At 44.8% G+C, this 27,919-nt stretch overlaps 1 protein-coding gene across 1 annotated transcript in view; it reads left to right on the top strand.

The window, feature by feature from the left end:
- RNLS (renalase, FAD dependent amine oxidase) overlaps positions 1-27,919 on the top strand; it is a 290,569-nt gene that overhangs the window by 127,277 nt on the left and 135,373 nt on the right.

The following is a 27,919-nucleotide window of genomic DNA, read 5'->3' as shown; positions in this document are numbered from 1 at the left end:
TCATCTGTAAAATGGGGATAAAGACTGTGAGCCCAACAAGGGCCAACCTGCTTATCTTGTATCTACCCCAGGGCTTAGAACAGTGCTTGGCACATAGTAAGTGCTTAACAAATACCATTATTGTTATTATAAGAGGGAGCAAGGTGATGGACCGCTTTAAAGCTGATGGTAAGGAGTTTGTTGCGCAGGTGAATGGGCAACCACTGGAGGTTCTCGGGGAGGAGGAGAACAGAGACCGAATGGTTTTGTCGAAAAATGATATGGGCAGCAGAGTGGAGTGTGGACTGAAGTGCAGAGAGACAAGTCAGGGAGGTCAGCAAGGAGGCTGACACGGTAATCAAGGCAGGATAGGATAATTGCGTGAATTTTGGTAGTAGTTCGAATGGAGAGGGAAGGGCAGATTTTAGCAAAGTTGTGAAGGTGGAACCGACAAGATTCAGCGATGGATAGAATATGTGGGTCAAATGAGAGAGAAGAGTCAAGGAAAGCACCACGTGCCTACATATATACTATAATGTAGATCCTAGTCACCCAGCCTCATTCATACAAGAACATGGGCCCTCTTTAGATGCAATACTCCTACAGTTATTTCCAGATCATAAAATCCAAGCTGCCTCCCACGGGACATGATCAGATTTGTTCCCCGCGTCCTAAAATGCACCTACCTTACTTGCCCGAACAAGTTACAGCCTCTGTGTCGGGATCCCCGTCCCTTGGGTAAAATCCGGGCCCCTCCTCACTGCCTGCCTCATGAGCAGACCGTGTCGTGTGGGATTCCTGTGGTGAAACGGTACCGGCTTTACAGACTGTGAGTGACGGTCTCTCGGCCTCTCTCGTCGGGACGCCATTAGGAGGCAAGATGCCTAAGGAACTTGGAAATTAGAGCACCCGAGTGTCACTGTCCGTGATTCCGGACACCGCATTGAGGAGAGAGCGTTCCTCGGGGAGCTGTCAGTGACATTTCGGGGAACGTGAGTCAGCTTCTCAGGGCACAGCCGGCCTCCGCCTCTTGCCCGGTCTTGTCCTGCTTCTAGGCTTCGGAAGCCACGGGATACTTTTGATTTAATTGACTCATGTTTCAGAACTCAGGGAATAGTTTGTTTGCTTCGAGACCCAAATGTTGGTATCTCTTTTTCCCCTGGTTCTCTTGGGTGATTGATGTACAGAAAAGCAGCTCACAGGGAGAACAACAATTGATGTGTTTGCTAATCTCCAAATCAAAAACCATTAAAGTAGAGAAGAAAAACTGTATGTGGGCTGAGGGCCAGTTAGTCAACAGTAAGTATATTAAATGGTCAAGCCGTTAGCCCTTGGAAATAAATAGTCCTTAACAAGGGAACATTTGCTATGTCAACATGAACCAAGCATAACTCGGGAGTTTTCTCTTAGCAAATTTCCATTTTTATTCATATTTGCTTAGAATTAACTCACTGATAGGTGCCATGGGGACTGTACCCAAAAGTCAGTATTCAGGTTTTTTTGTTTGTTTCTCAAGTGGTATTTGTTAAGTGCTTACTATGTGCCAGGCACTGTACTAAACACTGGGGTAGATACAAACTAATGAGGTTGGACACAGTCCTTGTCCCACCTGGGGCTTTCAGTCTAAATTCCCATTTTACAGATGAGGTTCCTGAGGCCCAGAGAAATGAAGTGACTTGCCCAAGGCCACGCAGCAGACAAGTGGCAGAGCCAGGATTAGAATCCAGGACATTCTGACTCCCAGGTCTGTGCTCTATCCACTAGGCTATGCCTCTTCTTGGGTTTTTGGTGTCCCTTCCCACTTGTTCCAACTTCATGCCAGCGCAGGGGACTCAGGCTTCACCCAATGGACAGGTTGCATTTTGTATTTCTCTAGACTTCAGCTCTGCTCCCCCATCCCACTCTCCCAACCAGGTCATTATTCGTAGTCCAGACAGCTTCTAGGCAGGTTAAGAGGTGGTATACGGATAAGCCAATTCCCTTTGGTAGCCACGGTCAGTTGGATCAACTCCAAATCTGTGGGACATTACAACCTCTCTGCAAAAATACCCTGCCTGAACATTGTCCACCTAATGCTTACAGCCCTGTGGTGCAGAAGTGAAACCAAAAAAAATACTGGAATCAAACTCCTCTGATGTTAACTGGCTACAAGGGAGATATTATCTGTGCTTTTAAGAAAAAGAGGATTCCGTGATTTTTATTTTGACCCGCCACTGGGTTTTGTCCATTCAGATATAGCCATAGACCAGTCTTTGTAATGAATTACTGCTGTAATTCACAGACTTACAAATATTCTTTTTCTAGTAGTCTTCAGAACATTTCAAACAATGTGAGAAAATGAAGCGAAGAGAGAGCAGGAACCTGGGAGTCGGAAGTCCTGGCTTCTCATCCCAGCTCTGCCACTTGCTTGATATGTAACAGTGGGCACGTCTCTTCTCTGTGCCTCCGTTTCCTCGTCTGTGAAATGGGGATCCAAAACCTTTTCTCCTACTTTGACTGTGAGTCCTGTGTGGGGAAGGGACTGCATCCAGCCTAATTATCTTGAATCTACCCCAGCATTTAATACAATACTTGGTGTAAAATTTGTGCTTAATAAATACCATTATAATTATTATATAACAATACTGATTGTTAAGCAAGTGGCAAGCACCAACTGCCCAACTTGTGGTCACCTAGCGTACTGTCATTTTGTTCAGTTCAACATATTTGTCTTGGAACCACCCTGTCAAAGAGCCTAAGCCTAAGCCCTAAGCCCTGAAATTAATTACAGCTGTTCAGAATCCAAAGTCATCGCATCCTTCGGCTCTGCCCACTCTGTTCCCTTTGAAACTCTAGCACTGTTTCGGCGTTTCACAATTAGAAGATATGTCCAACTCTTCAGCTCTTCCCTATTTACCTTTATCTTCCTGTAAGCATCTAGTGTGCATTCCAGGCCCGGCCTGGCAGCGTTATCTAACTCCTGCATTAGAAGCAACACCATGAGCGGCTTTCATTTTTCTCTTAGTTTAATTTCGGAGTCAGAGTCGAAGCATTGTCGTTTGAACCTCAACCAGTCCTTGCCCTGTCGTCCACATCTTGCCAGAGTTTGGGGCTGTGCAGTAATGTTTTTGGAACCCAGTCATTAGCAACAGTAAAAAAACAGCTTTAAAAAAATCAGCTCTAATGTACTTCAGATCCCACTTCAAATCCAAGGAAACAATCTTGAGATACTTGATAGCTCTTCTGCTTCAACTACTATTTTTATAGGGAAGAAAAAACTGTAATACTTGAACATATGAAAGGCTCAAATGAAGCAGCTTGGCCTGGTGGAAGGAGCAAGGGCTTGGGAGTCACAGGACATTGGTTCGAATCTCGGCTCTGCCACTTGTCTGTTGTGTGACCTCGGGCCACGTGACTTCTCTGTGCCTCAGTTACCTCATCTGTAAAATGGGAATTAAGACTGTGAGCCCTATGTGGGACAACCTGATTACCTTGTATCTACTCCAGCTCTTAGAACAGCGCTTGACATATAGTAAATGCTTAACATATATCATAATCATTATTATTATTAATAGGTCATGCCAGTGGAGGAGAATTCTGTGGTGGGACAAAAGTCTCCTGCTATCATGTAAATGCTAAGATTAAATCGATGTATTTATTAAAAAAGAAATATTTGTAAGCAAGAGAGATGCCATTTTCAAACTCCGGGTCACTGATCTAGTGAGGACATTTTACTGCAGCGATTTGTTTCTGTGGTTAGTTGGACATAATTTCCCCCTGTATGAGGGGAGACAAGCGTATCTAAATTCATGCAGGATTCCCTCTGGGGACTTAAGAGGTGGCAGAGGAAAGTGACCCTCTTGTTGGCTCATCTGGACACTAAGCTGCCCTTGTTGAGCATGGTGTGGTCTTCTGAAGACCCCCAGACTAGTGGAGGGCCTGACTATCGGGCACGTACTAGTGGCAACCACCCACATGTTAATTATTATTATTATTATTATTATTATTGTACTTTTAAGTGCTTACTATGTGCCAAACACTGTTCTAAGCTCAAGGGTAGATACAAGTTAATCAGGTTGGACACAGTCCCTGTCCCATATTGGGCCCGGATGCTTGATCTCCATTTTTTACAGGTGAGGTAACCAAGGCACAGGGAAGTTTATTATTAATAATAATAATAATAATTAAGAGAAGATAAGTGGCTTGCCCAAGGTTACAGAGCAGACAAGTGGCTGAGTCGGGATTGGAACCCATGACCTCTGACTCCCACGTGCTCTTTCCACTATGCCAAGCTGTTTCTCTATGACTTGCCCAAGGTCACACGGCAGACATGAGTCAGAGCCAGGATTAGAACCCAGGTCCTCCTGATTCCCAGACCCATGCTCTAACCTCTAAGCCATTGGGCTTCTCCAATCCCACAGTGCAGCTGCTGGCATGAGTCCCATTATCCCCCCTTAATGGGGTCTCCAAGGAGACTACTAAGGTGCATAGTATCAAGAGTATTCACCGCCCGCCAAGCCATTTCCATTTCCTCTCCTGGTGGTTTTGGGGCTGTTCTGAGCTCAGACCGCCCCCCCGGGGGTGATTCGGGCTGAGATGCTTCCAGGTTCGGGGACCCATGTGGAGAATGGGGATGGTTTGCCTGCACACAGTAAGCGCTCAATAAATACGACGGAATGAATGAATTGGAGTCCTTTGACCCAGGGCTGGATTCCCTCCGGGCCACCTTCAGCCTGCAGCAGGTCCCCAAGGCTGTTCAGCGCCATAGTGGGGAACCCAGGGCACCCCAAGCTCCGTAGCCTTGGGGATTCCAGCTACTCCACCTACGAGCAGTCAGTCCCAAGTTGACCCCGTGTTTAGAGAGACCAGGGTTGGACAGAATGCTTTTCCCCAGCAGTGTATTTCTCAGTAAAGGAAGAGTGTGTCTTCTTCAGATGAGTAGGGAATGTGTCTACCAAACTCTGTTGTCTTCTTCAGATGGGTAGGGAATATGTCTACCAAACTCTGTTCTATTCATTCATTCAATAGTATTTATGGAGCGCTTACTATGTGCAGAGCACTGTACTAAGCGCTTGGAATGTACAAATCGGCAACAGACAGAGACAGTCCCTGCCCTTTGACGGGCTTACGGTCTAATCGGCGGAGACGGACAGACAAGAACAATGGCAACACATAGAATCAAGGGGAAGAACATCTCATTAAAACAGTAGCAAATAAATAGAATCAAGGTGATGTACATCTCATTAACAAAATAGTATACTAGCCCACACGCTTAGTACAGTACTCTGCACACCATAAAAGCACTCAATAAAATGCAATCGATTGATTGGAGTAGAAATGTGAAAGGAAGCTGTGTGCCTCTACCTGGCTCCCCGTGACCCCCGTAGCTGCTTCCGGAAGAAACTGAGTGATGCTTGGGGTCGCAGGTGCAGCCTCTTAACAACATGTACCTGGTGATCCACTCGTATCGTTCCACTCCTAGTTGTTTCCGTTAGGAGCGGGAGTTGCAGTACGCGGCACGAGCTGGAGAAAGTGACTTCACCTTCTATGTACCAGTATAACTAATGAGCGCATTTATTATCTGACCAGCCCTTTCTGAGAACGTAATATGCTTCGGAGCACCCGGAGGGTTCCATGCCTGTGGGTCAGGACCAGTAGCAATGCAGAGAGAGGAAGGCAGAACTGAAGGATCTAAAAAAAAAAAGAAATAACGAAAAAATAATTTAATTATCTTGACTGGGGAGTTTGGGTCATGGAAAGATGGGGAGATACAATGTATTTGTAGGTAGGAAAATTTTAAGTCTCTTTCCAGGTACTGTATATCCTTCATAGGGATAAAGAGCGATACCTGTATTTCTTAATAATAATAATAATGGTGGTATTTGTTAAGCGCTTACTATGTACTAAGCACTGTTCTAAGTGCTGGGGTAATAATAATAGTAATGTTGGTATTTGTTAATCGCTTACTATGTGCAGAGCACTGTTCTAAGCGCTGGGGGAGATACAGGGTCATCAGGTTGTCCCACGTGGGGCTCAGTGTCTTCATCCCCATTTTATAGATGAGGTAACTGAGGCACAGAGAAGTGAAGTGACTTGCCCACAGTCACACAGCTGACAAGTGGCAGAGCTAGGATTCGAACCCATGACCCCGACTCCCAAGCCCGGGCTCTTTCCACTGAGCCAGGCTGCTTCCAGGGTAATCAGGTTGTCCCACGTGAGACTCACAGTCTTAATCCCCATTTTACAGATGAGGTAACTGAGGCACAGAGAAGTGAAATGACTTGCCCACAGTCACACAGATGACAAGTGGCAGAGCCGGGATTCCAACCCATGACCATTTCTTGTTTGTTTTAAAATATTCAGTTTGAATGTAGTCTAGAAGCACAGGTTAAAAAGTCTTTTATAATAATAATGATGATGATGATGGTATTTGTTAAGCACCTACTATGTGCAAAGCACTGTTCTAAGAGCTGGGGGGAGATACAAGGTGATCAGGTTGTCCCAGTGGGGCTCATAGTCTTAGTCCCCATTTTACAGATGAGGTAAATGAGTCACAGAGAAGTTAAGTGACGTGCCCAAAGTCACACAGCTGAGAAGTGGTGGAGCCGGGATTAGAACCCATGACCTCTGACCCCCAAGCCCGCGCTCTTTCCACTGAGCCACGCTGCTGCAGTGTCACTTAGTGGAACGTGCAAGGGCCTGGGAATCTTGAGATCTGAGTTCTAATCCTGACTCGGCCCCGTGTTTGTCACATGACCTTGGGCAAATGACATCACTTCTCTGTGCTTCAATTTTCTCATCTGTAAAATGAGGATTCCACACATGTTCTCCGTCCTGTTTAGACTGTGAGCCTCGTGTGCGACGGGGACTCTGTCTGACCTTATTATCTTATGTCCAACTAACTCAGTGTTTAGTTCATTCTCGGCACATAGTGCGCGCTTAATAAATGCCAGCAGTATTATGGTGAGTGTTACTAATATTAATGAATATTCAGTTCTGGTGTGGATTAGAAGCGTAGTATTTCCCAGTATATGAAACTTACTGATCTGGATTCTCTCCTCTGGCAAGGGAGATAATGGGGTGGGGTGTCATAAGTCAGCATCAAATGCCCCCCAACAGACTTTATGTTCCGGCCCCTTCTGCTTCCTTAACCCTGCTGTTACACAGCTCGGTGTGCAGTTGCAGTCCGGTCTCACACAGGGGTATTTTCGGTGACCCTCGGGAAGAGGGAGGCTGCTTCGAACTGCGGCAAACGACTCAGGGCGGCAGCTGCTATCACGTGCCTTTAGGGCTCCCTCAAAATGTGGGGCAGTTCCTGAACCCTGAGCGTAACCAGGGCTATTTCAAGATTGCTGCGATGGTGGATGATTGCTGTATTCAAGCTGCTCTGATCTCTCTTGGTGGAGAAATGGAAATTTGCGGTTCATTTTGTGGCCTCCAATCAAAGAGAAATAATTGCAACCAAACGTTGCATTCTGTGGGATGTTTTTGTTTTTCAATTTTTGTTCTGTTTCGGGTTCTAAGGGTCTGTAGCCCATAGATGTCTTTAACAGTGGTAGCTTTGACCGTTCAAATGAGTTTTTGATTGGGGGGAAATCCTGGATTATATAAAAAAGAGTGAGATGTTTGATAATAATATTGTAACCTCAGAGTGGTGAGGCGCTGAATGACCCCATACCAAAATATGCCCAGACGCTCTCAAAGTATGCGTTATAGTTTGTGTTGTAGTTTGCAGATGACAAGGTTATTTTGAGGGAAGCTATAAAACATGCCTCTTACAATGTATGCTTTACATTTATGGTAGAGAAATGGGACCCATGAACTTAGAAAACATTTATTAGACAAGTCTCTTCTGAATTATCAATTTGATCTCATTCAGTGATTCATTGTCGTGGGGTTGGCAAACATTTGCTTTGTGTGGACCTCTCTTTCATCTTCAGTTTAGAGAAGCTCCCACAGATACTTTTAAAATGTCCAGACCTTACAGGATTGAAAGAATGTCTTTCTGTTCAAAAGGAAAAGATATAATCTTTAGAAAATTTGTTGCGATGATATGCAACTTTCCCATCTTGTAAGTCAACTTATGGTCGTTTGATATTTAGTAAATCCAGAAAGCACAGGCAGGGGAAAGCTTATTTACTAACAATTTTAATGGGAGAATCCCACCTGGTTCATTAATAATAATAATAATAATAATGTTGGTATTTGTAAAGCGCTTACTATGTGCCGAGCACTGTTCTAAGCACTGGGGTAGATACAGGGTAATTAAGTTGTCCCACGTGAGGCTCACAAGTAATCCCCATTTTACAGATGAGGTAACTGAGGCACAGAGAAGTTAAGTGACTTGCCCACAGTCACACAGCTGACAAGTGGCAGAGCTGGGATTCGAACTCATGACCTCTGACTCCCAAGCCCGTGCTCTTTCCACTGAGCCACGCTGCTTAACAAATCTTTTGCTCAAATTCAGATTTTTAAAAGTGAAGGTTTGGCATTTTGGCCTGAAAATTAAAGTAACAGTCAGTCAACTTTAAATCAGATTCCTTCAGGTGTCTAGTATATGAACAGTAGAAATTCACATTAGGCAGCAATGGTGGGGTTTTTTTTATCTTAAAACTACTCAAAAATCCACATGCTGAAAGGCTTTTTATTTAAATAAAGAGATTTAAGAATATTTTCATATTTTGGGGGGTCAATTTGCCTTTCTGACATGGCTCAAGCGGTAAAACTCACCAATTTCCAATTATATCTAACTCGTTCGATCGGGACAACTAGGAATTTACAAATGAGAAGTGATGTCATCGCTAAAATTAGAATCTTCCTTCTTGTGTGTCAGGAAGTGATTTACCTTCTATTTCTCTTTCAGTGGAGAAAAATCCTCCTTGATCCTTGTAACACCCTCAAAGATCACAGCTAGTAAACTGAACCCCCCTCGATCAAAGAGCACTTGTTTTGTGGAGGTGTTGATGTTTACATTTTGGGGAGGGGTGTGTGTTTGTGTGTATGGCTGTGCACGTTACATTTCTAGGTGCCCTTATATCCCGTCAGCCTACCCTTGAGAGGAAGAGGAGAATTAAGTCTGCTGAGATTCAGCCTTCCATTTGTGTGCTAGGATTGATATGACACTGGACCCTGGCCCTCTGGAAGCCCTAATTCAACCACAGCTGAGATCCCTGTCAGCCTACGGAGGCCAGTGGTTCTTGTTCCCAAATTAATTTCAGGGATTGAGCACCTAGGTACCATGGAAACAAAGTGCCACAGCCATACGGAATGAATCGAGGATTGCATTGATTTTTTTTTTTCCTGAGTAGACAGAAGGAGACTTTTTAACGACAGTGAGCTGGGAGAGAGGCAGGATATTTAATCCCCTTTAACGGCTACTCTGCGAAGCCTCGGTATAACACTGGGGCAAGGAGACTGTATCAGTGGCTATACCTTTTATCTGGGTGTTGCCTCTTGCTAGAGAACTCAAAATGTTTGGAAGTTGACTTGATTCATGGCTACAAGAATCAGGTGCTTGACATGAAAAAATCTGAGGCCTGGAAAAGGGAAGGCCAGAAGTCATGCAGCAAAGTCAATCAGACTTGAAAAGGGCTAGAACACAAGTCCGCTTAATCCTTAATCAGGGCTAATGTGGACCTATACTGTATTAATGACAGGGTCATAATTGTGATAACTCAGTATTTATATTGCCATTTCCTTCTAGAGAGCACAAAGCAATAAAAAAAAAATCCTATGTCAGTTGACAGGCAAAACTGTTGTTGGAAGAAATGAAGTATTTCAATTCACATTTCACACTAAATTCCTTCCTCAATGAGTTCAGTTCAATGACATCAGTTGTAATCTTTAGAGATAAAAATGAGTCAGCAAACTCCTTTGTCTTTTATCGAATGGGTTCTCATCCATTTCTTCACAAACCCATTGAACAGCTTACATTCTGGTCCATCTCTGGCTAGATCATTTTTTTATGGTATTTGGTAAGCGCTGACCGTTAGAAGTGCCGGGGTAGATACGTGTTTATCAGGTTGGACACAGTCCCTGTCCCACATGGGATTCACAGTGTTAAATTGGAGGAAGGAGGATTTAATTCCCATTGAGCAGATGAGGTAACTGAGGCACAGAGAAGTGAAGTGACTCGCCCAAGGTCACACAGCAAACAATTGGCAGAGTCAGGATTGGAACCCAGGTCCTCTGTCTCTCAGGCCCATGCTCTTTCCACTAGGCCATGCTGCTATTCTATCATTGGATCAATTTTTTCATTGGATCAGCTCAGTAAATCTTGGATTTGCTTCTACATTCTCGGCACCCAGAAAAATCAGGAATCTGTTATCCTACAAAGGAGCCTAAGTAATACCACATTGGTGCCATATCCCCCCTCTAGATTATAAAAAGCATTATGGGCAGGAAACGTCCTCTAATTTGGTTGTATTATATTAATTGTTAAGCACTTACTCTGTGCCAGGCACTGTACTAAGCACTGGGTTGGAGACAAGCAAATCGGGATGGAGGCGGTCCCTGACCCACGTGGGGCTCACAGTCCGAATCTCCATTTTGTAGATGAGGTAACTGAGGCACAGAAAAGTGAAGTGACTTGCCCAAAGTCACACAGCAAACAGGTGGCAGAGCCGGCATCAGAACCCATGACCTTCTCACTTCCAGGCCCCTGCTTTACCAGCAGCACGCCCCTCTTTCCCTCTGTACTCTCCTAAACGCTTAGTACTATGCTTTGCAATAGATTAAGTGCTCAATAAATGCCATTGATTGATTGATTCGTTAATAATAATAATGATAATAATAATAATGTTGGTATTTGTTAAGCACTTGCTCTGTACAGAGCACTGTTCTAAGTGGGTTGTCCCACATGAGGCTCACAGTTAATCCCCATTTTACAGATGAGGTAACTGAGGCACAGAGAAGTTGACTGACTTGCCCACAGTCACACAGCTCACAAGTGGGATTCGAACCCATGACCTCTGAGTCCCAAGCCCGGGCTCTTTCCACTGAGCCACGCTTCAGACCAATGATGGGCCCAACCCAGTATTCTGCCTTCAACAGTCCTTGGTTTAAAGGCGCTTTTTAGGGCCCTAACTTTTCACTTCAACATCTCTAAACTTTTCCTCTGATAAACCATTATGAATTCATCCAAACCCTATTTGAATTTACACGTATTTTCTCCCTGTGCAAATTTCTGTGGTAATGAATTCCATTTACCACCCACTGGGTAAAGACTTATTTCCTTTTGTTTGTCTTGGACCTCACACCTTCAAGATTCACTGGATGCCCCCAGGCCCCGGCATTGTGGGATTTGTTGAATAACAATTCTTTGTTCACCTATCGTGATTTGTAGGGCTCAATCAAATCCCCTCCACATCTTTTCTAACTGAAGGATTCTGAAATTTTCAGTCTGTCCTTGAAAGGAAGCTGGTCCCTCCCCTTAATTAGAGAAGCAGTGTGGCTTAATGGAAGGAGCCAGGGAGTCAAAGGGCGTGGGTTCTAATCCCGGCTCTGCCACTTGTCTGCTATGTGACTTTGGGCAAGCCACTTAACTTCTCTGTGCCTCAGTTACCTCATCTGGAAAATGGGGATTAAGACTGGGACCCCTTGTATCTAGCCCAGCGCTTAGAACAGTGCTTGGCACATAGTAAGCGCTTAACAAATACCATCATTATTATTATTATTATTATTATTAATTAATTCAGTTACTTTTTCCTCTCTCTTTTTTAGTTGCATTATGTCCTTTCTAAGATATGGCAAACGGAATTACTAAGCGCTTGGCACAGTGCTCCGCACACAGTAAGCACTCCGTAAAAACGACTGAAAAAAAAAGAATTGAGCCCAGTGTCAGGAGCAGTCATGGTGTAAGTTTATCAATTAATCAATCAATGGCATTTGGGCAAGTAGAGTATAACAGAGTCGGTAGACATGTTCCCTGCCCACGACGAGCTCACAGTCTTGTGAGGGAAGCAGAATTTAAAGAAAATTACATTAGAGTCGGTAAACTCCACAAGGAGCTTACTACTAGAGAAGCAGCATAGTTCACTGGAAAGAGCCCGGGCTTGGGCGTCAGAGGTCAAGGGTTCAAAGCCCGGCTCAGCCACTTGTCAGGTGTGTGACTTTGGGCAAGTCTCTTAACTTCTCTGTGCCTCAGTTACCCCATTTGTAAAATGGAGATTAAGGCTGTGAGCCCCACGTGGGACAACCTGGTCATCTTGTATCCTCCCCAGCGTTTAGAATGGTGCTTTGCACATAGTAAGCGCTTAACAAATGCCATTATTATTATTATGGGGGAGGCAGACATTAAAATGAATTCCAGATAGAGGAAATAATAGAGTATAAGAACATGTACATAAGGTCTGCGGAGCTGGAATGAGTTTCAAAGTGCTTAAATGATACACAGCTAAGTGCACATCGACACTGAGGGGAGAGTTTCCGTAGTGGCGTTACTTTTAGTTAAGTTCTCTCTTCCCCTTCCAAATAATGTCCAGCATTTCACCGACTTCTTGGAAGCCACTCCATCTTAAATCGATAAGCAGAGTAATCACTTATCTGTAGCTTCAAGATCTCCTTCCTTAGTCCGTGGCCATCATTATGTAGCTGTAGTTTAGATTACGCTGTTCCTGGAAAAATTACCTTTAGCTTGCTAGTTTTGAGTTCACCTGCCACTTTTCTTTCCGCGATCAGATCGGCACATCCATGTTTAGTAGTGTATATTGCCAGTGTTACCTTAGTTATCCTTGTTTATTGTTATAATGTGCTTACCTTCATTACCCGAATAGAGATATGGGAAATATTTGCAGAACCAGTTTTTTTTTTCTTTTGATCGTTACTTTTGATAATCACCGTATCCTACTTATATTTTACTAAATGTGTTTGAGTTGAATCCAATGAGAAGGGTTTCTGGAAGGTAGGTTTGAAAAGGGCTCAAGTTGCATCTGGGCATTTTCCTGTATCGAAATAAGGAGGTGGTTTTTTCCCCCTGCTTTTTAGGTCAATTTATACAGTTTGTTGTCTTTATTTTCTATCGTGTCTTCATTCTCTGTCTAGCATTCAAGGAAAATGAAGGCAGAAAAATGAAGAAAGTAGGAGGTGATTAAATGAAATAAGCAAATGAAATTTTTGGATCACCTGCCACTTATATTTATCCAAACACCATTTAGTCCCACAGAGAATGGAGGGCTGATGTAGTGAAAAAGTACTGGGATCCTAGGTTACACACTCAAATAGCAAATGTAGTCTTTCTACCTCTGTTAATGTATTCCTCGCAGGGAGGACTCTGAATCTCTTCATGTAAAAAATCCATTTCTCTGGAGGGGGGCCTGCCTGTTTCAAGAAGGATTTCAATTGTAATAAAGTGTCTGAATTTTAAAACTGGATTAAATCAACTAAGGAGCTGTTTGGTAGGTGCCAAGATTGCAGTGAAACCTCCTGCACCTTCTGGCCTGGTAATTTTTAGAATTCTCACGGAAAGGTCATTTACTGCTCTTTTTTTCAAAGATTTAAGAACAGAGAGCTGAAGTGAGGTGTGTTGTTACTAAGACTTACTTCTTGGAGGAATTATGGGCTCTATAGCCCATGTACTTTTGTTCTGTTGTGTGTTGTGACTCACTGAAGTAACCTCAAAAGCAATCAATTTTGTAATGCAAAATTCTGATTTTCTCTATTGTATTCAAGTTCAGATTCAGAGGGAATCAACAAAGGGACTCAGTGAGTATTGTATTCACCGTCATACTCAAAGGTAATCAACAAAGGGACTCTTAGTTGTGCAAAGGAGGGGAACTTAATTTGGAATAAAATGCCTGGATTCCTGACAAGTCATCCTTTGGGGATTAAAAGAAAGCAGCTGTTCTGAACTTTTGTCATCCTTAGGGCGTCCCTTATTGGGGAGGGACAGTAGAAAGGATGGGAGAAGTGGAGGATTCATTCATTCATTCAGCCGTATTTATTGAACGCTTACGATGTGCAGAACAATGTAGTGAGCACTTGGAAAGTCTTATCTTATGCCGTCGAGTCATTTCCGACCCATAGCGACACCATGGACACATCTCTCCCGGAACGCCCCGCTCTCCATCTGCGAGCGTTCCGGTAGTGTATCCATAGAGTTTTCTTGGTAACAATATGGACGTGGTTTACCATCGCCTCCTTCCACGCAGTAAACTTGAGTCTCCGCCCTCGACTCTCTCCCATGCCCGGCACGGGTGAGTTTTGACTTGTAGCAGATTGCCTTCCACTCCCTAGCCACTGCCCAAACTAGGAATGGAATGGCTAGGCCTCTGCTTGACTCTCCCTCCCGTAGCCGAGCCGGGAGCCAGGTGCGAGCCTGAGACGAGCGCTTGGGAAAGTACAATACAGTAAATAGAAACATTCCCGGCCCACAACAAGTTTACAGTCTAGAGGGAGCTTAAAGTCCAGATGAGGGGAGACTCAGTTTTCCATCCCGCACAGGGAAAGTCCCAGAGAAGGAACCTACAAAAATCAATAAATCCATCAATCATATTTATTGAGCTCTTTCTGTGTGCAGAGCACTATGCTAAGAGCTTGGGAGGGTACAATATAACAGAGTGGGTAGTCGTGTTCCCTGACCACCAGGAGCTTACAGTCCTAGGGGGGAGACAGACATTAAAATAAATTATGAAAATGTACATAAATCCTATGGGGCAGAGGGTGGCATGAGAAGCAGCACGGCGTAGTGGATAGAGCACAGGCCCGGAAGTCAGAAGGTCATGGGTTCGAATCCCGGCTCTGCCACTTGTCTGCTGTGTGACTTTGGGCAAGTGACTTCACTTCTCTGTGCCTCAGTTCCCTCATCTGTAAAATTGGGATTGAAAGTATGAGCCCCATATAGGATCAGGACCGTTACCACCCCAATTTACTTGTATTCACTCCAGCGCTTAGTACAGTGCCTGGCAAATAGTGAGTGCTTAATAAATACCACTGTTATAATTATTATTATTATTATGAATAAAAGGTTCAAATCCAAGGGCAAGGTTGATGCTAAAGGGAGAGAGGGTAGGGGAAGCGAGGGCTTAGTCGGGGAAGGCCTCTTGAAGAAGACGGGATTTTAATTAGGGCTCGAAGGTGGAGAGAGTGATGGTCTGTCAGATATGAATAATAATAATGGTGGTATTTGTTAAGCACTTACTATGTGCAAAGCACCGTTCTAAGCGCTGGGGTAGATACAGGGTAATCATGTCGTCCCACGTGAGGCTCACAGTCTTCATCCCCATTTTCCAGATGAGGTAACTGAGGCCCAGAGAAGTTAAGTGACTTGCCCACAGTCACACAGCTGACAAGTGGCAGAACCGGGATTCGAACCCTGACCTCTGACTCCCAAGCCCGTGCTCTTTCCACTGAGCCACTCTGGGAGTTCCAGGCCAGACGCAGAACATGGGTGAGGGGTTCAAAAAGAATCCCTGAAATAAAGGAATGAGGGAACCACCCACTCTGAGCCTCACTGTAGAGTTTTTTCTTCTAAACCTGGGGACACCCGAGTGTAACCCCCTGTCTCCCAAGTGAAGATTTGTCACAAATGACTTTGTCCAGAGAACTGGGTTGGCTTTTATAAGAAATGGTAATGGCTTATCCAATTTCTTTTTATTGATGGAGGAAGGAAAATAAACCGAGAGAGAGCAGCAGCAGGAGATTCAACACCAATTATTAAATGAAATTTCAATTGATCATTTTGGTACCATACCCGAATGGTGATTGAGAAGCAGCACGGCTTCGCGGAAAGCGCACGGGCTTGGAAGTCAGAGGTCACGGGTTCTAATCCTGCCTCCGCCGCTTGTCAGCTGTGTGACTTTGGGTGAGTCACTTGACTTCTCTGTGCCTCGGTTACCTCAACTGTAAAATGGGGATTAAGACTGTGAGCTTCATGTGGGACAACCTGATTGCCCTGTACCTACCCCAGTGCTTAAAACAGTTCTTGGCACATAGTAAGCAATTAACAAATGCCATAATTATTATTATTATTATTAATTGATGTACACTTTAATCCACATTCCACAGCTTGGGGGTGGTTTAGCCATAGTGCATTAGACAGGCACTTCTCCTAATTGTCACAGAATTCAACATCATTCCAGTAGTTCTCATTCCTAATCTTCACTGAGCATTATGACAGGCATGAATAATTCATATTTCCAGATAACCTAAGCTTTTGAGGTGCGGATGTCTCCCTCCGTCTTACCTGTGCACAAGAGCAATTCAGTTATTGCTCCAGTCGGGTTTCTTGCAAGGCGAAGTGCAGATCGTGGCCTATCTCTTTTGTTGAAAGAGGACTTTGTTAGTTTTGGATACAATGACTTGCTTCTCCTGCCAGCATTAATACGGTTTTAGCTGTTTATGCATCTGTTAGTTTTCATGGTGTGTTTCATTAACATTAGTCACTCTGGCAAGCGGGGAGACTCAGAACTTTCTCGGAAGGTTTATGCAAATCGCTTAGATGTACTGGCATACTTGCGAACATCCGTGAAGTCGAGCTACATCTATTGTTCGTTGATCTTCGTATGCAGATATTTGAAGCTGGCCTTTCTGGGACAATTTCTACAAGGCAGTAGTATAGAGAATGCTGGATTCGAATGAGGTTTTGCTTATTGGAAGTTTCTGTGGGCACCAGAAATACTCTATTATTTCTCTGTTATGTTTTACAGTTAACTTTGTTGCGCGATAAAACGGTGTGTGGATTATCTGCTGGAAGCTCTTATGCTTCGCTTAAACCCTCTGCCGCTCCGTGGCACCCCGATCTATAACAGAGGCTTATCCAAAGCCCCTGCCTCCCAGCAAATCTAAATAGGTTCAGGAACTTCTTCCCTCATTGCCTAGTGGGGCCCACCCCACCTCCTGCTTCGGTATTATCTGTTGTTTTGTAGCATCCACCTCACTATTTCCCTAAATTAGCTCAGCTAATGAGTGCACACGGTGGGCTCACACAGAGAGTGCTCATAAATTCGGTGGAATAAACGAACGAATGAATGAAGGAAAGAAGGAAGGAAGGAAGGAAGGAAAGAATGAGTAATTAAGGGTTGGCAGCTTGAACGTTTATATAGTCTAGCATTTTGTCAAATTGCAGCCTGGGTTTGTGTAACTCCCATTGAGCCCGGATCTCCACCCAAGCTTGGGGGTAACTCAGCATTGTGTCAACCTGAGCTGGCACTGCCGGTGTGGGGTTGTGTGGGTTTGGACTGGGGCGGAGAACGCTCCCTTCTCAGCCCCCACTCTGCCCACATGCCGGAGTTGGGGAACTCCTGGCTACCCAGTGACCGTCAAGGCGTATAACCCGGAAATGGAAAATTGAGCTCCAACTTGGAAAAAAATAGGAGGGGGGGAGGGGGAAAGAAAGGAGTTAGCAATAAAACTGATAACGATCCCTAACAAGGAAACTATTCTGACTCCGCACCATCATTCCCAGAGGTTTCACCAGCTGGAGTATCTCACGGAATAGAATTATAAGGAACTATAAGTCATTTTTCCTTCCAGTGCTTTGGGGCATCTGACAAAATGTCTTGCACTCTGCTTCCTACATTTTTTAACCTAAAGGTCCTGACCTCTAATCAAGTCTTCTTTATCTTCACAAGATGGGCAAGCTTGAAAATTGGAAATAGGGTTCAAGCAATGTCTCTTCTCTTTCTCCCACAAATGACGATTAACCGATGCTTATTTCTTTCTGAAATATACTCTTCACGCCTCACTTTTTCCTCTTGGGTTCCTGTTCCGATCTCCCCATTTCAAGCAGTGTCTTCTGCTCCCCAGGTGGCCATATCAAAAAACTCCAGTGGTTGCCCATCCACCTCCACAACAAACAAAAATTCCTCACCATTGGCTTTAAAGCCCTCCACCACCTTGCCCCCTCCTACCTCACCTCACTTCTCTCCTTCTACAAGCCAACCTGCACACTTCACTCCTCTAGTGCTAACCTTCTCACTGTGCCTCGATCTCACCTGTCTTGTTGCCAACCCCTAGCCCTCGTCTTACCTCTGACAATTACTTTCCCCCGCTTCAGAGCCTTATTGAGGCTTTCCCAGACTAAGTCTCACTTTTCCTCATCTCCCACTCCCTTCTGCATCTCCCTGACTTGCTCCCTTTGCTTTCCCCATTTTCCAGCCCCACAGCACTTACATACATACATATCTGGAATTTAGTTTATTTGTGTTGATGTCTGTCTCCCCTCTCTAGACTGTAAGCTGGGTGTGGGCGGAGAATATGACTGTTTATTGTTGTACAGTGCTCGGAACACAGTAAGTCATTGTAATAAATACAATTGAAGGAATTGAATGAATAAGTGAATGAATGAATATCAATTCCTATGAGCCTCAAGAGACCCTAGATGCATTTTTGGTAATCCTGATGATTTCATGTTTGTGCATCTCAGTTGATGTACTAATCCCGTTTTGAATTTTCCTGCAAATACTGTTAATGTTTGCCCTTTATTTGGAACTCCAGAGCACTGGACTCTCTAGGAAATGTAAAAAAGACACAGTCCTTGTCTTCTACAGATTTACATACTAGGCTCTTCCTGGAAGAGGCCATGCTCCACGCTTCTCCCAAGGAAAGTTCCTCCTGGACCACACACTCTCACTTCTCCTGCTACCAGCAGGACCGGTTTCAGTCATTCGACCACCTAAAGTCTGGTCCAAGAGGAACATCCTCACTATTCCACGTGACATCGTCATGTCACGCTGAACTTGCAATATCACACTTTGCAGAAGAGCATTTCCCCACTTCTACATTGCTGACGCCCCTTAACTACGCACCTTGGGCAGCTTGACTTTGAGCCCCCGACTCATCCTTCGCTAATGGAACCCTTCCATCCCTCTACCACCTCAGAGTAGGGTATTGGCAAGGCCATCTTTGAGAGCAGCCATCCCTCTGCATCTTTGAGAAGGGCTGAGGGAAGAGTGGGCACTGTCTTGGAAAGTTCCCATGCGACTGCCTCCATTTTCGATTAATCAATCAATTGATCACCAGCATTTAATGAGAAACTAGGATGAGCTTGGGAGAGTGCAGTAGAATTAGTAGATGTGATCCCTGACCTTCAGGAGTTAACAATCTAGCGGGGGAAGCAGTCACTAAAATAAATTACCCATCTGGGGCAATGGTAAAGTGTAGAAGATATGTGCACAAATGCTAAAGGAGCCCTGCAAGAATAGACAGAAGAAAAGAGGTCAGGTTTAGTGAGGTGGCTTTGAGAGTCATCTTTTAATTAATTGATTAATTAATTGTGGTATTTGTTAAGTGCTTACTATGTGCCAGGCACTGTATTACGTGCTGGGGTGGATAAAGGAAATCAGGTTGGACACAGTTTCTGTCCCAGCTCGGTCTCACGGTCTTAATCCCTATTTTACAGATGAGGTAACTGAGGTACAGAGAAGGGAAGTGACTTACCCAAAGCCTCACAGCAGACAAGCGGTGGAGCTGGGATTAGAACCCATGACCTTCTGACTCCCAGGCCCCTGCTCTATCCTCTATGCCATACTGCTTCCCCACGTCTCTTAGAGACATGGGAGTTGAACCAGTTTGAGTGGATGACTTTCCCAAGGGAGTGAATTTAAAGTGAGAAGAAAAGGGAACCAAGAACAGAGATTTGAAAGCCACACACACACTATTAGGGGCTGGGAGGCAGAGGAAGAGCTGAAAAGAAGATACTGTGAAAGACTGTCCAGAAAGATAAGAGAACTAGTCAATCAATCAAACAAAACGGTATTGATCGAGTTCCTCCCGTGTGCAGAGCACTAAAGTGTTCTAAGCACTCGGGTAGATACAAGGTAATCAGGTTGTCCCACATGGGGCTCACAGTCTTCATCCCCATTTTACAGATGAGGTAGCTGAGGCACACAGAAGTTAAGTGACTTGTCTAAAGTCACACAGCTGACAAGTGGTGGAACTGAAAATAGAACCCACAACCTCAGACTCCCAAGCCCGTGCTCTTTCCACTAATCCACGCTGCTTCTATGTAGAATTGTAGAATGATGAGTGGGGAGTTGGAGTTGAGGTGAACTGATCTAGGAGTTTGGGATTTAACAAAATGATACATTCTCTGCCCACAGTGATCAATCAAGCAATCCTATTTATTGAGTGCTCATTATGTGCAGAGCCCTGTACCAAGTGCTTGAGAGTATTCAGTACAACAGAATTAGCAGGCATGTGCCCTACCCATAAGGAGCTTACAGTCTAGAGAGGGAGACAGCCTTTAATATAAATAAGTCATTTATAATAAATAATTCAAAGATAGGCACAGGCACATAGGTCCTGTGGGGTCGGTGCCGGGAAGAATATCAAGTGATCAAAGAGAGAAGGTCTCTGATCAAGCGATCAAAGAGAGAGTGGTCACAGAGAGAAGTGCATAGGTGATGAAGAAGCGCATAGGAAGAGCGAGCCAGAAAAAAGAGGATTTATTCGGGGAAGGCCTTTTGGAGGAGATGTGCCCCTTAGTAATGCTTAGATTCTTAGTCTCCGAAGGGAGAGAAAATTATGAAAGTATTTGAGCGGTCAACGTAAATACATTCATTAGAATGATATATATATAATAATAGTAATAATAACAGCATTTGTTAAGCACTCACTGTGTGCCAAGCAATGTTCTAAGTGCTGGGCTGCGGATAAAAGGTAATCAGGTTGTCCCACGTGGAAGCCTTAATCCGCATTTTACAGATGAGGTAACTGAGGCCCAGAGAAGTTAAGTAACTTGCCCAAAGCCACACAGCTGACAGGTGGCGGAGTCGGGATTAGAACCCCTGACCTCTGACTCCCAAGCCCGGGCTCTTTCCACTGAGCCATACCGAGCACCAAGGAGCAGATGAGAAGTTTATAAATGCTAGAGTTGGGTTACCATAGATTGGTGTGAGGGGAAACAAATTGGGAAACAAAACAACCACTGGAGGAAGGGGAGATTTTAGATGGGATTTGAATGTGCCCATTGTAAGAAGGTTGTGGCTGAAGTTGATGTCATGCCTGACTTTCTGCTTATGGAGCTGTGTACTTCCCCTCTAGACTCTAAACTCACTGTGGTCAAGGGAATGTGCCTACCAACTCTCCCACGCGCTTAGTATGGTGCTGTCCATGCAGTAAGCACTCAATACATACGATTGATTGATTTGCGGAAGTCGGTCAGGAGTGGAGGAGGTGAACCAGGTCTTGGGTTTGATGTTGTGAGATCTTTCTCTATCCTTGCACCACTGAGCATTCAATCGGTGATATATACTGATCCCTTACTGTGTTCAAAACACTGTACTAAACACTTTCATTCATTCGATTCGATCGTATTTATTGAGCGCTTACTACGTGCAGAGCACGGCACTAAGCACTTGGGAGAGCACATCAGAATGATAAATGGATACATTTCCTTTTCACAACAAGCAGATTGTTAGCCCGTTGTGGGCAGGGATTGTCTGTACTAGTTGCTGAATTATACTTCCCAAGCGCTTAATACTGTGCTCTGCACACAGTAAGCGCTCAATAAATACGATTGATTGAATGAATGAATGGATGAATGAATGAATGAATAGTGAGAGTACAGTACAGTTGAGTTGGAAAACATGATCCTTGCCTTTGGAGGAGCTTACTGTTGGGCAGGGTGAAAGCATTATCGATCTTACTTATGGGAATATTTAGGAAACCATAGGAGGAGTGTGGCCTAATGGGAAGAGCACAGACCTGGGTATCAAGGGTCCTAGGTTCTAATCCTGCCCCTGCCTCTTGTCTGCTGCGTGACCCTGGGCAATTCACTTCACTTTTCTGTGACCCAGATTCCTTCTAAGTAAAATGGGGATTCAATACGTGTTCTCTCTCATGCTTAGAATGTGAGCCCTAGTTGAGACGGGGACTGTGGCCAACCTGAATACCTTGTATCTACTCTAATATTTAGTTCAGTGCTTGGCCCGTAGTAAACACTTATTACTTTCCTGGTTCAGACTAATGCGTAACATCAGTGTTCTTAGAGCTTATTAGCCATCCACTGGCTTGGGCTCACTCAGAAGTTCCAAATCAGAATCCGAAAGAGGATCCCCTTGCCTCATGACGGAGAAGAATAGATGAGTTACCCAGGGCTGCAAACTCCTGCGTACCCGTTGGTTTGGCAAAAGGATGGGGAATTCTCACTCGTCACTGAGGAAGACACAGAAGGTGGTCAGCAATTTAGAATGGACAGAGCAAAACAGGGTGCCTTCAACGTGAGTGCCTAATGGCATCACACGATGTGCTGGTTGGGAGGCCTAAAAGGAGATAGAGACAGAGTATAGGAGGGGTTGGAACCCCATTCCCCCCCCCCCACAATCTCCCCTCAAGGGGTCCCCAGGCCAGGTCAATGCTGACCCGAATCCAAGCACTCAAGAAGGCAAGGAAGGAGAGACAGTTGCTGGCCACTGCTGACCTCGTTGTTTCTGGCTTGCTCACAGAGCCATTGAGCAACCATCCGGAAGTGGAGCTCCCAGACACAACTTTTATTTTTTTATGGTATTGGTTAAGCACTTACTACTAGCCAGGCCCTCTACTATGCTGTACATATACTGTGCATAACCCAGGGCTTAGTACGGTGCCTGGCACGTAGTAAACACTTAACAAATACCATTTTAAAAAAAGCATCGGGGTAGATACAAGCTAATCAGAGTGGACTCGGTGCTGTCCCACTTGGGGCTCCCAATTCTAATCCCCATTTTACAGATGAGGTAACTGAAGCACACATAAATTAAGTGACTTGCCCCAGGTCACCCAGCAGATAAGTGGCAGAGCCGGGATTAGAATTCAGCTCCTCTGACTGCCAGATCCATCCTTTTTCCACTAGGCCATGCCGCTCCTCCTGCTGCTTTCTTGCCATAAAGAGGTCTAAAGATGGTCGCCTTTTTTTTTTTTATAAAGTGTGTGTTTGTATTTTTCCTCTAAGAGCCGCTCTCTTCCACCCCCAGGCTCTGCTAATTTAAGACTCCTATAACTGCTGTCCTCTTTTTCTTTCTTTCTTTTTTTTAAACTATTCCTTTCGGAAAAACCTTCAGGGAGGTTCAGTCTGCAAAGAGGGGAGCGGCCTGATGAGCTGAACAATGGAGGATGGTATTTTGGAGAAAGTTCAGGGGTTGGAGAGTGTTCTTTGCAAACTCCATGCTTGATAAAAGAGAGAATGAACGGTAGTGGAGCCCACTGTAATTAAGGCTCTGACAGCATTTCCATTAGAAATTGGATTTTAAGAGGTTAGTTATTCAGCTCTAAAAATGTGCTTCAGGCTAAAACTTGGCTTTAGACAATTTCAGCTTGAAAGATATTTTTTCTTTAATATAAAAAAGTAAAGGCTTTTTAGTTGAGTAAGTGTGGTTTCAAAGGAATTGAGACAGTTTCAGATATTTTTGCATCCTTATTTCTTTAAAATGCCCGTGGTTTCGAACAAATGAAACTTTGCTCATTCATCTAGCATATTTTTTACCCAAATGTTTTAATTTGCCAAATGTTTGGGGGCCTTTTCAGAGGAAGCCATTGTATTTTGAGGGGCAGAGTTCAGCCTCGTGGAAAAAAAAACTTTGCTTTTTACAGTTTCGGGATTTGGCGTCGGGGAGGAGGGGAGTGATCTGTATTTCGTGTTTGAGGATACAGTTGTGGCTGCTAAATGGTAGGCCAGAACCGAATCGAGCCGTAATTATTTTTCCATTTAAAAAATTGTGTTGATTGGGGCGGGATTGGGTTGACCGTCTCTTTCCTCCGAGGAAATGGCAAATGTGAGAGATGCCGGGGAGGCCTACCCAAGCCGAGACATCCAGAAATGCCCATCTGTTCCACGGAGGCCTAAGGGGAAAGGGTGGGCCCAGTCGGGGCCCCCGGCCCGAGCCACAGCCTCTGCCGCACTGATGGAGCCGCTGCGGGCACAGTTTCTCCCCGAACCCTCTGCAGTGATTACCCTGTATCTACCCCAGCGCTTAGAACAGTGCTCTGCACAAAGTAAACGCTTTACAAATACCAACATTATTATTATTATTATTAAAATGGGGATTAAAACGGTGAGCCCCATGTAGGACGGGGACTGTGTTCAATCCTATTGTCTTGTTTCTACCCCAGAATTTAGTACAGTTCCTGGCATATAGTAAGCACTTAACAAATGCCACTATGATTATTACCTAGAACCAGGGGTTTGCAGGTCATCTAGGGTTGCTGGGCAGTCCTCGCAGGGACCGTTTCTATTTACTGTCTTCTCCCAAGTGCCTAGTACAGTGCTCTGCACACAGGAAGCAGTCATTAAATAGCATCAAATATTAACCAGCTGTGGCAGTGCCCATCCTTCACCAAAATTGTTGGAATCCCAGGCACCCACTGGGCCTCCTCTTTCCTTTCGTAGTTTCATGACTCTGAAGACAGCCAGAGTGTTCTTGCTGACAGGTTTTGGAGTTTGAACCTTGGGAAGAGAGGAGGATGGGTGCTCTTCATGAAAGATCTTCATCTCTGGCATTCCCCTCCCTGTCCAATAAGGTAGGACCCACCAGTAGGTGTGGCTCAAGGGGGAGTCTTTATTAAATACGTGGGTCAATTTACAAGACACGTGCCCAGGAATATCAATCAATGAACAGGTGTTTTAACTAAAATAAATGTCCAACAAGTTACCAAATGATCTGTGGGAAACCTGGTTTCACTCTGGTCTTTCACTTGTTTATTTTCTTAATGGTACTTGTTAAGCGCTTACTTGTCAAGCACTGTACTAAGCACTGGGGTAAGCACTTGTGTATATATGTACATATTTATTATTCTATTTATTTTATTAATGATGTGTATATATCTATAATTCTGTTTATTTATATTGATGCTATTGATACCTTCCCACTTGTTATGTTTAGTTTTGTTGTCTGTCTCTCCACTTCTAGGCTGTGAGGCCGTCGGGTCTCTATTTGTTGCCGAATTATACTTTCCAAGTGCTCAGTACAGGGCTCTGCACACAGTAAGCACAGTTGAATGAATGAATACAAGACAACCAGATTGAACACAGTCCCTCTTCCACATGGGATTCCCAGTCTAAATAGGATGGAGTAAGATTTAATCCTCATTTTGCAGAGAAGTGAAGTGACTTGCCCAAGGCCACACAGCAGACAAGTGTTGAAGCTGGGCTTGGAACCCAGGTCCTCTGACTCCCAGGCCCGTGTTCTTTTCATTAGACCATGCTGCTTCCCGTTCTCTTTCCACTAGATCATGCTGCTTACCACATTCACTTCATTCTGCCTCCGTCCGAACCGGACTCTTCGCTAGGCCAGTGACTCCAGTGGGTCCTGTTTAGTGTTCAGGACTTTGTTGAACCATTTCCTCTTTCTCAAATCCATCTTGCCGAAGGATTTGTATAGAGAATTTGTGAGCCAAAAAAGTGAATAATTCAGGGACTGCTGTCCGAACAGCTCTCTCGTGGGCCGGCTTGTGAGAGGATCTATCATCCCAGTTAATTTGAATTAAGGCTTTGGGTGGCCTGAGAAATGCCTTCTCATTTGGGCCTTCTCATCAAGGATTCTCTGTCTGAGTCCCCAGTTCAGCGAAACTTGGTCTCTTGGGGTCTCCTTGGTCTCCTTGACCCCGTGCTTTAAGCCCTTTAAAAGATTGCATTGTATTGTTAACATGAATGATTATCACAGCGGCTTCCTCTCCTTTCCAATCGATCAATCGATCGGTGGTATTTATTAAGCACTTACTGTGGGCGGAACACTGTACAGAGTTCTTGCAAGAATACGAGAGAGTTGGTAGACGCACTCCCTGCCCACGACAAGCTTACAGTCTAGAGAACACAGCTCTAGTTTGAGATTTTCCATACGCTCTTTTGGACAGCTATAGGCCTGTGCGTGGGTGTTAGTGAAACTCTCTAGGGCCCTGAGTCAGATGAAAGGTTTTTGTCCACATGCCACTTTACAACAGGCGCTGCCTCCCTCCTCTCCGCATGACCTCTGGCACAAGAGCGGAGCCCAAGGAAGGGGGAGAGAGGACAGGACTGGACTCCCAGAGCTAAGCAATCGGCTACCTGGCCACTGCTTCCACCCCCCAAGAGACGAGCGCTCCCCAATCTCTTTATGAACGATCGGAAGGAAGAAAGTTCTAAGGTGACCGTCTACCCCAGCGCTTAGAACAGGGCTCGACACATAATAAGCACTTAACAAATACCATTAGGAAAAAAAAAATGGTGCAGGATCCGGGAAACCCTCACCTCGGCACACAGAACCTGGAAGTGGTAACGGGCAGACTGGCACGACATCCACCGCAAGCAAGCATCGGTTCCTGAGCCATGCCCAGAGGCTGGCGTGTCTGTGCCCGTCCGGTTCCCTCTGTATCCGGAACGCGGATGGCATGCGAGGAGGTCTGGGGCTGTGACGAACTGGAAGATGAGCTCATGTCACTACAATATAGCTTTGAGACCACAAAGTGTTTGCTGGGAACTGTCGGCTCTTGTTTGGTCTGATTTTTGTGGTTAAATAGGTCCATTTGGGGAAAAGAAGAATGATTACGCCAATTGCGTTCCTTAGTCAAAAGCAGGAAACGACTTCTATTTTTCTAATTCTTCTTTTTCCCCCACCTGTGGATAATATCAATTTAAATTGCTATTCTTATCATTCTCCAGCAAGGTTCTCCTTTTCCCTTTGTTAAGCTTCTGTGGAACTCCGACTCTCTGGAAATCCTGATTCATTGCCAAATGAAATATTGCTCCGGTCCGGGCTTCTCTGGGGTTGATAAGCTCTGATCAATTTTGAATCTCTGGCAACCATCTTGTCAGTTGCATCTTACCCACACTGGGACCAGCTGGCTAGTCTTCCAGGTTGATGATAGCTCAATGTGGTTTTCAGTTGGCCTGACCCTTTCCAGGATGGAATTGGCATCTTCATGTCCCGTATTCAAAATTCAGCCCTCTGCTTCTGCCGTCGGGTTCCATGGCTCAGAAGTGGGACCGGTGTTCAGAGGAACCTGGGAAGAGGACACAAAGGCCAGTATTGGGGGTCAGGGATACCCCTCAAGAAACTCTCTGGGTCTTGGTGATTCTAGGAGTACTTCTGCCAAATAATGCATATTGTCATTATTTAGTGGAAAGAAACCCGGGCCTGAAAGTCAGAGGTCTAGTGTTCCAATCCTGCCTCTACTGCTGTGTGACACTGGGCAAGACGCCGATCTTCTTTGTTCCTCAGTTCCCTCATCTACAAAATGGGAATTAAATGCCTATTCGCCCTCCTACTTGATAATAATAATGTTGGTATTTGTTAAGCGCTTACTGTGTGCAGAGCACTGTTTTAAGCTCTGAGGTAGACACAGGGGAATCAGGCTGTCCCACGTGGGGCTCACAGTTTTAATCCCCATTTTACAGATGAGGTAACTGAGGCACAGAGAAGTGAAGTGATTTGCCCACAGTCACAAAGCTGACAGGTGGCAGAGTCGAGATTCGAACCCATGACCTCTGACTCCAAAGCCCGTGCTCTTTCCACTGAGCCACGCTGCTTAGACTGTGAGCCCCATTTGGTACCTGATTATCTTAGTACAGTGCTCTGCACCCAGTAAGCGCTCAATAAATACAATTGAATGAATGAATGAATGAATCTACCACAGCGCTTGGTCCAATACTTAACCCATAGTAAGTGCTTGACAAATACCATTATTTTATCATTATTGTAATTATTATTATTACCGTCATCGTACCACTTTTTGCCAAACGTTGTTCCAAGCACTGGGGGGGGAGATACAAGTTAATCACAATCAGGTTGGATCCAGTCCCTGTCCACTTGGGGCTCACCTTCTCAGTAGAAGGAAGAACAGGTATTTAATGCTCATTTTGCAGTCGAGGGTACCGAGTGACAGAGAATCGAGTGAGTTTGCCAAAGGTCACAGAGCAAGCAACCGGCAGAGCTAAAATTCAAAGCCATGTCCTCTGACTCCCACGTCCTCTGACGTTCCACTAGACGTTGTTGCTTCTCTCCCTTATGACACCATTACATTACCCTGGTGCAACACAAAATGTCATGTGTGCTTCCGTCAGTCACCAGCCTAC

This window comes from Ornithorhynchus anatinus, chromosome 3 (assembly GCF_004115215.2).
Source record: "Ornithorhynchus anatinus isolate Pmale09 chromosome 3, mOrnAna1.pri.v4, whole genome shotgun sequence".
Lineage (NCBI taxonomy): Eukaryota > Metazoa > Chordata > Mammalia > Monotremata > Ornithorhynchidae > Ornithorhynchus > Ornithorhynchus anatinus.
The sequence above is the reverse complement of the archived record's forward strand: the minus strand, read 5'-3'. Positions and strand labels throughout refer to the sequence as shown.